Source organism: Suricata suricatta, chromosome 13, assembly GCF_006229205.1.
Source record: "Suricata suricatta isolate VVHF042 chromosome 13, meerkat_22Aug2017_6uvM2_HiC, whole genome shotgun sequence".
Lineage (NCBI taxonomy): Eukaryota > Metazoa > Chordata > Mammalia > Carnivora > Herpestidae > Suricata > Suricata suricatta.
Window position 1 is genome coordinate 54189727 of NC_043712.1, and position 11952 is coordinate 54201678.

The 11952-nt window shown below is 37.7% G+C and overlaps 1 long non-coding RNA gene across 1 annotated transcript; it reads left to right on the plus strand.

The window, feature by feature from the left end:
- The first annotated feature begins 10658 nt into the window (after window positions 1-10658).
- On the plus strand, window positions 10659-11716 carry LOC115275722. Its single transcript, XR_003901715.1, has 2 exons — window positions 10659-10823; window positions 11515-11716. It is a non-coding gene; the product is annotated as an uncharacterized LOC115275722 (long non-coding RNA).
- Window positions 11717-11952: the final 236 nt, after the last annotated feature.

An 11952-nucleotide genomic window follows, 5' to 3' on the forward strand; every position in this document is an offset into this window, starting at 1 on the left:
TTGAGCCACCCAGGTGTCCCTCCATTTTTTTCTTTAGTAGAGAAGACACACTGTTCTTTATGCTTAGACCTAGTCATTTCCCCCTCTGTAGCAAGAAACCCACTCTCTATAGCCTAGCTGGATGCTTCAACTTACCTCAGAAGTCTTCCTGATCCATGAAAGGACTAGGAAGTGTCATCTGTGCTTTCCTAAGACTTATCATGCTTTATTCTCCAATCAGTTCTTCTTTTGACTTGCCTTCCCTAGTAAACTGTGAGTAAATTCAAGGTAGGTTCAATGTCATATTCTTTGAATTTTCAGCACCATCAGCAGTGTCCACAAATAGTAAGTACTTGATAAAGATTTGTTAAGGTAATTGAAGTACCAAGAGAACATTATTCTATAATTTCCTGGCCAATAAAATATAAATACTTACATAACTTATATGTGTGTTAAGATGAGACATATATATATAACATACATGAGGAACATGGCATATTGTCTGACCATCTAGGCACTAAATATTAATTTTTATATCCTCTCCCATGCTTATCTAACTTTTCTGATTATTTGGTGGCCATAGTCTGTTTTTAAAATGGTGATGGAGTGTAAGAAAAAGAGTGTAAGAAAGGGAGGCCAGAGGAAAGTTGGTATTTGACCCTAATTCATAGTGCCATGAGCATCTATATTAGAAATTACATAGATTTAGAAGAAAAATTAGAGCAAAACAGAAAAGTTAAAACTTTGAAATCTACTCTGTTTATTACAGGGTTTCATAAAAATGACCCCATTTTCAAATTGTCTTATTTCTGTTTCCTCTTATATTGTTGAATATTAAAAATGAATCATCATTACTAATATTCCTTCTTAGGTTATCTGATTACTAAAAAGTAAATAGTTGGCAATATCATAGCATAACCTTATAGCCAAGATGTTCCCAGAGAGATAGTTTTGATTCTACACAGTAATATATGACAAGAATAATTGGACATTTTTGTTGGCATTATTTTATGTGTTTTTTTTAAAATTGGAATAAAAATTGCCTTAGTGGTTCAGTTTTTGGTGTATGCATACAGCCACTTTAAAAGCTGTTCTTTTTTACATTCTTTCTCAATAAATGTCTCATTATTACAGTGGGATGGAAATCTAGCCAATTCCTTGCTCTCCAGATGGTTTATAAAGATTTGGAACATTCCATAAATGGAAAAAATGACCAGCTATGGAGAAGGCTCCTGCAATATTCATCTTAGTACTAATGTTACAAAAAACAAGTCTTCCTTTTGACATTTTTTTCTTTGTTTTACACCTTCTAGAGCCATCTTTCTTTCCCAATCGTGTTTTTCAATCCACAGATTTGTTTCTATTTTCTTTGTGTTTTACTCTGTTATTTTGGGAAATTTAAACATTATTGAAATTAGAAGAGTATAGCAAATCGCTGTGTACCCGCCACTCACTGGAGCATGATGAGCTCATGGCCAGTCTGGTTTTCTCTGGACTCTTACCCTTTTCTCTCAACCCCTCTAGGCAGCCTGTCATTTCATCTATGAATATTTCCGTACATACCTCTAAAAGAAAAGCATTATATTCTAATCAATACCGCAGTTGTAACCAGCCCCGCTTAAAGTCAAATCTTCATTCAGTGTTTACATTTCCACATTGCTTGCTTGCTTGCTTGCTTTCTCTCTTTCTTCTTCTTCTTTTTTAAACTTTTTTAATGTTTATTTATTTTTGAGAGAGAGAGAGAGAGAGAGACAGAGTGTGAGCAGAGGAGGGCCTGAGAAAGAGAATCTGAAGCAAGCTCCAGGCTCTGAGCTGTCGGCAGAGCCTGATACGGGGTTCGAACCCTTGAACCCTCAAACCGAGAAATCATGACCTGATCAGAAGTCAGCTGCTTACCTGGCTGACGCACCCAGGTGCCCCTCACATTGCTCTCTTTATAAATATTTTTATTAAGATATTTTTAATAAAATCTTTTTTAATGTTTATTTTTGAGAGAGAGAGAGAGAGAGAGAGAGAGAGAGAGCGAGCGCAAGTGAGCATAAGCAGGGGAGGGACAGAGAAAGAGGGAGAGATGGAATCCCAAGAAGATGTCATGCTGTCAGCACAGAGCACAACGTGGGGCTCCATCTCAAGGACTGAGATCATGACCTGAGCTGAAATCAAGAGTCAGGTGCTTAACTAACTGAGCCATCCAGGTACCCCTGCATTGCATTCTAATGGTATTTAGAAATATGTGTGACCCAAATACGGTAGTGTGATTGATTTATATCACTGATTTGCTTGAAGTATGTGAGATCTCAGCCCATATCTCTCATTTGTTTTGTTTCCTGTCACTTATATTCTATTAGAATGAAGCTCATATATAGTTTCAACCTTTTAAGTAGCCACATTAAAAAATAAAAAGAAATTGATAAAAATATTTTTGATAATATATTTTAATTAGCTCCAAATAGCCACAATATTATAATCTGAACACCATGTAAAATTATTCATTATATATTGGAAGGATTTATGATATATCCATAAAATAATATAAATGATTGAAAACAATATGACATAAATATAAAACTGGTTAATAAATATAATAATTATTTAGGAGCCCTGGTGACTCAGTTGGTTAAGCATCCAACTCTTGATTTTGGCTCAGGTCATGATCTTGCGGTTCGTGAGTTTGAGCCCTGAATCTACACTTTCAGTGTAGAGCCTGCTTGGGATTCTCTCTCTTTGTCTCTCTCTCTCTCTCTCTCTCTCTCCCTCTCCCTCTCTGTCTCACCCCCCCATTCTCTCCCTCAGTAAATAAATAAACTTTAAAAAATATAACAATTATTTGATGTAAATTGATATGAAATTATTAAGCAAATTCTATATATATGTGTGTGTGTATATATACATACATATACACATGTACATATATATGTGTGTTTATATATATATAAATATATATATATATATATATATATACTGAGTTTTTAAAACAAGCTTTTAGTTTGTAAATACAGCACTTTTCAATTTGGGCTAGCCAAAATCAAATTACATAATCAACAGAGCAGCTTTAAAGTTTCTATTCACAAAGTCATAAAATATATGGTCCTGTGTTTCCTGAAACCTTCATCTTTTTTTATTATCTTGCCCTTTTTATTTGGATTTTATTCTGTCTTTTTGGCGTTGTTATCCTGGTAAGCATTTCGTTTGACTTTCCTTCCCAGCCATTTTTCAGAGTAAGGGACGCTATCCTGGGACAGTATATTGGTCTCTTAGTTTTAGGAAGTTCTCAGCTCTAGACTCAGACTGCCCTTTTAATTTCCCCATCCTCTCCCTCGAGCCCCAATATCCTCTCCCAGTTACTTCTGCTTGTCTAAGGACGGCCAGTGAGATTACAGCAGTGTCTGGTGGCGTTTTCCAGTTCTCTGACTCAGACCTGCTGAGGTTCTTTGCCTTCCCTTTGCTACTTTTTGCCGTCACTGATACTCTGTCTCCTATCCATTGCTGGTTTGTTTCCTGCTATTTGTGTTTTGCAATCTGTGGTCCTTGCTTGCCGTGTATGTTTGTTGAAGAAGTTGACCATGGACTTTTTTTCTTTCATATTCATTCTGTTTTTACGTAGGAAAACTAAAGAAAGAATAAAATAATAAACTGTACCATGGCTGCTGCATCTGCCCCAAATTCTTTTTTTTTTTGTTTTTACTTACATATGCAAAAACATTCCATTAACTGAAGTTCCTGGGTGGTTATTAACTGTGAATTTTATGTACCTATTCATTCCCTTGATTACATTAAGTAAGTATCAGATTGAGGCTATCACATATCTTGTTTCAGAGAGGTATGTCTAGAAATGGAGATTTCTCATTAAGGTCCAGCAAATGGTATAATGTGCACTACTACTTAGTATTTTTGTATATTTAGAAACTTTAAGGGAAAAATAAAACTGGGACTTGAGTACTTAGAACTAAGAAATTCACTAATCACTCTAACTTTAACATGTTTGTTTGTTTGTTTGTTTTTTCAGAAAGCATGCATGTGTGCACACGTGCGAGTGGGGGAGGGGCAGAAGGAAAAAGTGATCATCTCAAACAGGCTCCATGCTGGACGCAGAGCCTCATATGGGGCTCAGTCCCACAACTGTGATATCATGACCTGAGCCAAAATCAAGACTTGCACTCTTAACTGACTGAGCCACCCAGACACCCTTAACTTTAACCATTTAAAAACATTTTTTAATGTTTGTTTTATTATTTTTGAGACAGAGAGAGAGAGAGAGACAGAGCATGAGCAGGTGAGGGGAAGAAAGAGAGAGAGACACACACACAAAATCTGAAACAGGCTTCAGGCTCTGAGCTGTCAGCACAGAGCCCGACACGGAGCTTGAACTTGGAAACTGCAATCTCATGACCTGAGTTGAAGTCTATGCTTAACCTACTGAGCCACCCAGGCATCCCCAACTTTAACCATTCTTAAGTGAAAAGGTGAATATGCTTTTTATCCATTTAAGATTGCCATTAAATCTAGCAATTGAATAGATTTTCAGTCACCTTTTTTTCTTCTGACACAGGAGTATCGAAAAGATTGAGTGAACCAAACTGGGAAATTTTATTTGGCATTGTTTTATCAGTATCTGGTACATCTAGTAGCATTCTGTATAGGTGATAAAATTGTATTTGAGATTAAATAAAACAGGTGTTCCATATATATTGCATTCAATAGATACCTTCTTTATCCCCTGCCCATTAAGATTAGCACATGGCACATACTGCTGTATTCAGTTGGAATTATTTCAACAGGTTTAAAAATAAATATCAGAAAATGAACCTCTAAGTTACTTAACTTCACAAATTAGTAGGAAATAGCAAAACTCACATTTAAAACTTAATTCTACCATGAATTCTACCATATTTCTACCATAACGTAGACCCTCTTTTATCTTTTCAGAAAGATGAAAAGTCAAAGGATGTTGGTATTTGAAACACTGTGAAATGGATTCTGTTGACATATTTTGCTGTATTGATTAATAGTGACTATAAGCGAATCCTTAAAAATGGGTGGTGAGGCTAATGGATGTAATTTGGCTTGAGGACTAATCCTGCAAAAATGATAAGCCATAGTCTTTGGAAAATATATGCACAAAACTTTATATTAAGCAATAGTGAAATCCTTTCTTCAATAAAGCCTTTACCATGTGCTTACAAAATTTTATTGAATATCTTCAATGCACCAGACACTGTTTTATGTGTTGGAGACGTAACAATGTCCAAAATAGACAAAAATTTCTGCTCTCCTAGAGCTTACATTCTGTTGAAAGTGATATGAAACAAAATATAAAACTGTTGAAAAACTGCAGCTATTTTACTTGAAGCAAAAGGTCTAAGCCACTTTGCCTCTCCTATCTGCAGCATTCACTCTCACCTCCTTGACTCTACCGTGGGACTTCCTGCTCTGAAGTGCAGCTCAACAAATGAAACTTATACAATATATAACCAGGCATATGACACTCAATACAGTGATGAAGCAAAGTCTGGATCTTTGGCTGGGTCTGTACTAGTGTCACTTTGGGACCCGAGCACCTTGGAGACTCACTAACTGAAGAAAGCATTTTCTCTACCCTGTGAACATAGATCTTTGAAAATACTATTTCATATGTCAGTCACCTCTCCTGGGTCCATTCACCACTTACATTTTGTTGTGGTGCATTGGCATCCCTGCCAGTCACTCTTATCAGCCATTATTACTGCCATCATTACGGATCCCTCTTCATAAACCTGTTCTCTAGGAGCCTGGGTTCTTTGTGTGATGGGAATGCAGCCTCTACGTCTTCCTGCAAAACTGGGTGTTGCCTCATCCCTTCTTCTGGGCAGAAGATAGAGATTTTTAATCTTAAGGCCATATGACTTGAAGAGACCATTCATTCATTCGCTCACCAATTTTTAATTTATTCTTGTTTACTCATGTATTTACTCCTTATCTTACTACTTTTTAACTTATTCATATTTATTCAACAAACAGTAAATGTGCTGAACACTCTGAACTATACTGATGAACAAAAATAGGCATTTCTCTGTGTTTAGAAGATTAGAGTTTATTGGAGGAGAAAGATATTAATAAAAATTGTACACTAAATGAAAACTTTTAGTTATCATAAGCACAATGAAGGGAAGGCACATGCTATTAAGAGATCATTCAAAAGGTCTATGTGATATAGTCATGTTTGGTTCAAAGGAGGTGCTCCTTTATTTTTTTATTTAAATAGTTTATTACCAAGTTGGTTTTCATATAACACCCAGCACTCTTCCTTGCAAGTGTCCCCCTCCATGACAATCACCCCTTCCTCCCTCCCTCCTCAGCCCTCAGTTGGTTCTCAGCATTCAAAAGTCTCTCATAATTTACCTCACCCCCTCTCCCTAACTCTTCAAAAAGATTCTGGGCCCTTCTGCTCTTCTTTTTCTTTTTCTCTCATCCTTTGAGATTTGCCCTTGCCCTATTCATCCTGCTCTGGACTGGACCACTGCCCTCGGTGCTCTTTTCCTTAGGTACCCAACATTCCCACAGGGATGCCATCCAGTTGCATCCAAGTCACCTTGATAGGTACATATGCATTTCAAAAGGAGCTTCTCTTAGCTTCCAAGACACAAAGAATATTTAAGACCTTTCTTTGGTGCAAACCAAGGAAAAGCTTTAGAGATTTTGCTCCTTCCAGTTTAAGTCATTTGTATTCATCTGAGCATGAGGGGATAGGGCTGGTGTGTGGAGATGATTTTTAAATGAAATTTTATCAATGAGATCTAGTTGCTTTGGATAGGACTATGTTTGTCACTTTCCAGCGTTATTTCATTTTACAGCAGAGGTAGGTAAGGTAATTCGCTTCCTCTTTTTTCATGTTCCTTAATTTTGGACTCATTTTGTACAAGTTTCCCTGCTACTTGCTGTGCTGGGCTGGAGCAAGATAAGGGAGTTCTGTTTATCATCTTCCAGTTAGCTACACTAAATTCTTTTGACAGGCACCAGTTGGCAGAATATTCAGCCTTGGGAAAATAAGTATTCACAGACATGTACCAATTCAATGGCATTTCTGGTATTTTAGAGTTTATAGAGTAAATGTTTTCTATTTTTGCATGTCTGTAAAGTATGGAATAATTTTTATAAATTCAGTTTGTTATTGTGGACTGAGAAGTTTTGTGATGAAAATCTAAGGATGCCATTCTTTCCTTATAGCTAAAGATAGGTAAAAAATGAAGATCAGGACTGCCTGGGTAACTCAGTTGGGTAAGCATTCAACTTTGGCTCAGCTCATGATCTTGTGGTATGTGAGTTTGAGCCCCATATCAGGCTCTGCACTGACAGCCCAGAGCCTGCTTGGGATTTTCTCTCTCCCTCTCTCTCTGCCGCATGTCCCACTCACTTTCTTTGTCTCTCTTAAAATAAATAAGCTTAGAAAAAATGAAAATGAGATATTTCCCTACATTCAGTGGTGTCACTTCCATACTACTACTGAGTAAATCAGAGCAAATGTAAGAAAGCAAGTCCATAGTGCTGCATGCTAAGGTAAGACATTGGAGTGTTCTCTTTGCTTGCTTGTTTGTTTATTTGTTTTAATGCAGCTCTGGAGTGGCTTATAAATGCTGGACTCATTCTTTACACAAAATTCAGTCTTCTGAACTACTGTTTAGGGACTGAGAACATGAGTGCTCCCTAACGTGAACAATCACTTCACAATCTCCTAGGAATCTAGGTTCAAATGTCACACCAAGAAGGAAGGTAGAAAAGTTTGTGAATTGAGAGTTCTGTGCAACTTATTTGAGAGGTTAAGAAGCTAGAAAAAAAAATAACATGGGTTCCTCCCTACCCAACCAAGCAACTTCTGTGTTTGAAATGATGATCAGAGTCAGTCTTTGACCTCATCAGGAAGCTGTCTCTCACACCTGTTTTACAAGGGGGTTTAGTGTCTCTCTAGATACTACCTGAGTCTTTTTGGCCTGCAATTTCTCTGTATGTGAGGAACTATATTTACTACCTCCTAACTTGTGTTTTTCCTCTTAGCTTTATACTTCCTGACTTCAGAAATTACATCTTATTTATCATTACAGAGCCTAAAATTAAAATAGCTTCTCAATGTATATTTGTTAAGTTAACTAAATATATGCATCAAGTGGCTATATATAATTATAAGCACAGTGATTTAAGACATTAGATGAGAAGTATATATGTTTCTATATATATACATGTGTACACACATTATAAATATATGTGATAAGTATATATTTATATACTTTTCACATAATTAGGAAACTTTATGTTACCAGAAGATACCACACAAGAAAAGATTAAATGGTAATATCCTAAGTCACTTAGGTAATGCTGAATGGTGATATGTAAGAAATGCCTCATCCCACAACATAATGATTCCAAAGAAGAGACAGAGCTTTTATAAGGCCGCGGCCCGAAGCACGGAGGAGGCATCTCCAGGGTTAGTGAACTCATGTAAGGACAGACTTTGATGATTGTAGAGATTGTGAAACAAGTTGTCACCATACCAGTGCATATTAATAACAGCAAAATTTAACATAAAATAAAATTGCCAAAACTTAGTGCAATTCTTTAAAACCTTAGAGTACAAAAATTCATCTCTTTGGTTAGATTTGTGTGCGTGTGTGTGTGTGTGTGTGTGTGTGCGTGTGTGTGTGTGAGAGAGAGAGAGAGAGCGAGCAAGCTGGGGAGGGCCAGAGAAAGAAGGGGGCAGAGGATCTGAAGCGGGCTCTCTTCTGACAGTGCAGTGCAGACAGAGGCATGTGTGAGAAGAAGCTAGGACATAAGAAGGGGGATACAGATGCAAGCAGAATTATTCTCTCAGAAAAGTGCTAAAAGCTGTCATTAATTGCTTGGTGAGGTGAAACTGAAGTCTGAGGTGTCCTAGTTAATGTCCTATATGGTGTTAGTAAGACACGCGTGTAGTTCTCTTGAACGAGTGGAGGTTAGCTCACTCTAGAAAATCTTTGTGTTGCCTTCATGACGTCCCAAGTTAAAGAAACGCTATATTTGTTTTTACCTGTGAAACCTGGCACAGAGGGCAGGTAAAGTCTAGAATTTAGTGCTAAAAGTGTAACTACTGAAGTGGCCTACTTTAAATATTGAGCCTAAAAAGAGTTCATCCTTTGTTATCACCAAAGGGTGATATCCTCACATGGGAGGCTGCCTCTATCATGTGCTTCCTCTATAATTTCACTGCGGTTTTTAGACTCACCTCCTTCTTTACACAGCCTTCTGCAAGCTGACATGATTGCAGAGAAGTGAAAGAAGTCAAAAGAGTTGATGCTGTAGGGGCAACTTATAATTAGCTCAATTATTAATAACAGCAAAATTTAACATAAAATAAAATTGCCAAAACTTAGTGCAATTCTTTAAAATCTTAGAGTACAAAAATTCATCTCTTTGGTTAGATTTGTGTGTGTGTGTGTGTGTGTGTGTGTGCGTGAGAGAGAGAGAGAGAGAGCGAGCGAGCTGGGGAGGGGCAGAGAAAGAAGGGGGCAGAGGATCTGAAGAGGGCTCTCTTCTGACAGCAGCAAGCCTGATGTGGGGTTCAAACTCATGAACTGTGAGTCATGACCTGAGCTGAAGTCTGATGCTCAACTGACTGAGCCATCCAGGCACCCCTCCTTGGTTAGATTTTTAAGTTAAATGTATTTGACTAGCTGTTAGGACATAAAATGTTGGTATAAATACTATTTTCCTTTTGAGTAGCTTGTGTTTTTAAATCTCTGTAGCTTCAAATTTTAAATACTATGAATTTAAAAACCTCATCACTACCTCAAATTTTTTAAAAGTATTCTGTTATTTATGTTGACATTTCTGAATTAAATACATGTATTATTTATCAATTTTTGTTTGTTTTATATTTCTACAGTAGATTAGCTCTTTTATTTATTTATTTCTTAAAAATATTTTTAAAGTTTATTTGAGATAGAGGGTGTGAAGGGCAGTGAAAGAGAGAGACAGAGAATGCCAAGCAGGCTCCATGCTGTCTGTGCATAGCCCAAAGGAGGGCTTGAACTTATGAACCATGAGATCATGACCTGAACTTTAATCCAGGGTCAGATGCTTAACGAACTGAGCCACGCAGGCACCCCTGGAAGATTAGCTTTTAGCAGTCTTAATGTCATGCATGCCCTTTTGCCTTCCTCTATTTTTCCAATAAAAATAGACCGTAATCTGGTAATCAATACTTAATATGTACATAATATGATTATGTAAGTGTGGTTTATAGCTTAGCTAGATATAGTACTTTCGTTGTATTTCATTTCCTGTAAAACTTGTTTGATTTTCTCCTTCTTCTTCTGGCTTGCTTAATTTTCTGGGCTCTTATCATTTTATAGTTAAGTGTCTCCAACAGAACTGTAACTGTTTCTGACAAGTATTTTACAAATGGCCAAACATAACAGGTGTTTCCCAGATTCATTTTGTGGTGCAGAATTCTTATTCCTGTCCACTCCAGAGTGGCTGCTCTCTGGCCTCCGCTGCCAACCCTTGCTGCTGCCTCCTCCCCACTCCTCCACCACTTTGCAGTTATGTAAAGAAAGAAATGGACAGGGTGGTTTTAGGTAATGTAGGTAGGTAGAATTTCTAGGAAGGGCCTCTGAGACCTCCCACTCCCTCATTCTCAGAACCTGTTATTGTGATATCACTCCCATGATTGTGTTTCCTTCTATGGCAAAAATGGACTTTAGGAAAGATTGTCATATGAGACTTTGCAAGTGGAGAACTTTCTCCAGTTGGTGCCAGAAGAGGAAGTCAGAGAAAAGTCAGAGCCTAAGCACAGGAAGGATTTGATGCGCCATTCTTGGCTTGAAGGTCGTCAGATGGTGAGATGTGCAGATCTTGTCTAGGAGCCTAAAGGGATCCCCACCTGGGAAATGGGAACCTCAAAGCCATAACCACAAGGAACTGAATTTTTCCAATAACCCAAGGGAGTGGGTTCTTCCCTGAGCCTCCAAATTAGAGCCTTGTAGGCCCACTCCTTGGTTTAGACCTTCTGAGTCTCTAAGCAGAGGACCCCCTTGAGCCTGCCTGAGCCTGAGCCTGCCTTAAAGAACTTTGCGATAATGAAGTTGGTAGTTATTTGTTCTGTTGCCATAGAAAACTAATATTGTTAGATTTAAGTGTGTGTGCCTTTACTGGACAGATAGCCAAGAAACTAATAATAGTATAACTACCCATTATTAGAAAGGAACAACATACTAATATACAGAACAACATGGATGAATCTGAGGAACTTTTTGTTGATACAAAGAGGCCAGGATTAAAAGAGGTCATAATTTGTGATCCCATTTATATAAAGGTCAAGAATAGCCTCGACTGATTTATGAGGGTATAAATCAGAAAATGCCTGCCTCTGAAGGCAGATGGAAGGGATGGAATTGGCTAGAAGGAACCACGAGAGGCCTCTCCAGGGTGATGAAATATTTGATGTCTAACTTTTTAAGTGGTTTCGTGGGTGTGTTCAATGGTTGAAGCCCATAGAAATGAACACCTAAAGTCTTTTCATCTTTCTAGGTCTACATTATGCTTCAATACAAATAAATGAAAATGAAAATGAAATGAATTCTTCTGTAATCCTCCCTGGTTGAAGTGATCACTGGTACCTTTGAAATGCCAGGCGCCAACATGTGAAGGATTCCTCAGATCGTGGGACAGGACTGACCTTGTGATATTTCACCTCCTATTTTGGAAGTCTTAAATCGTGTCTAGCCACTCATTTTTTTTTAGTCTATTTATTTTCTCCTATTTCCTAACCCCAACAAAACGATGAGCTCTTGGATGGCTTGCAGAATGCCTTGCCTAAGAGGAGCATTCCATAACTGGTGATTTGGTTAATTTATACAGGGAAATACATGATAGAAAAAAGAAAGGGGCCTCCTGGGTGTCTGGGTCAGTTAAGCACCTGACTCTTTGGCTTGACATCTGACTCTGCTGACAGTGCAGAGCCTGCTT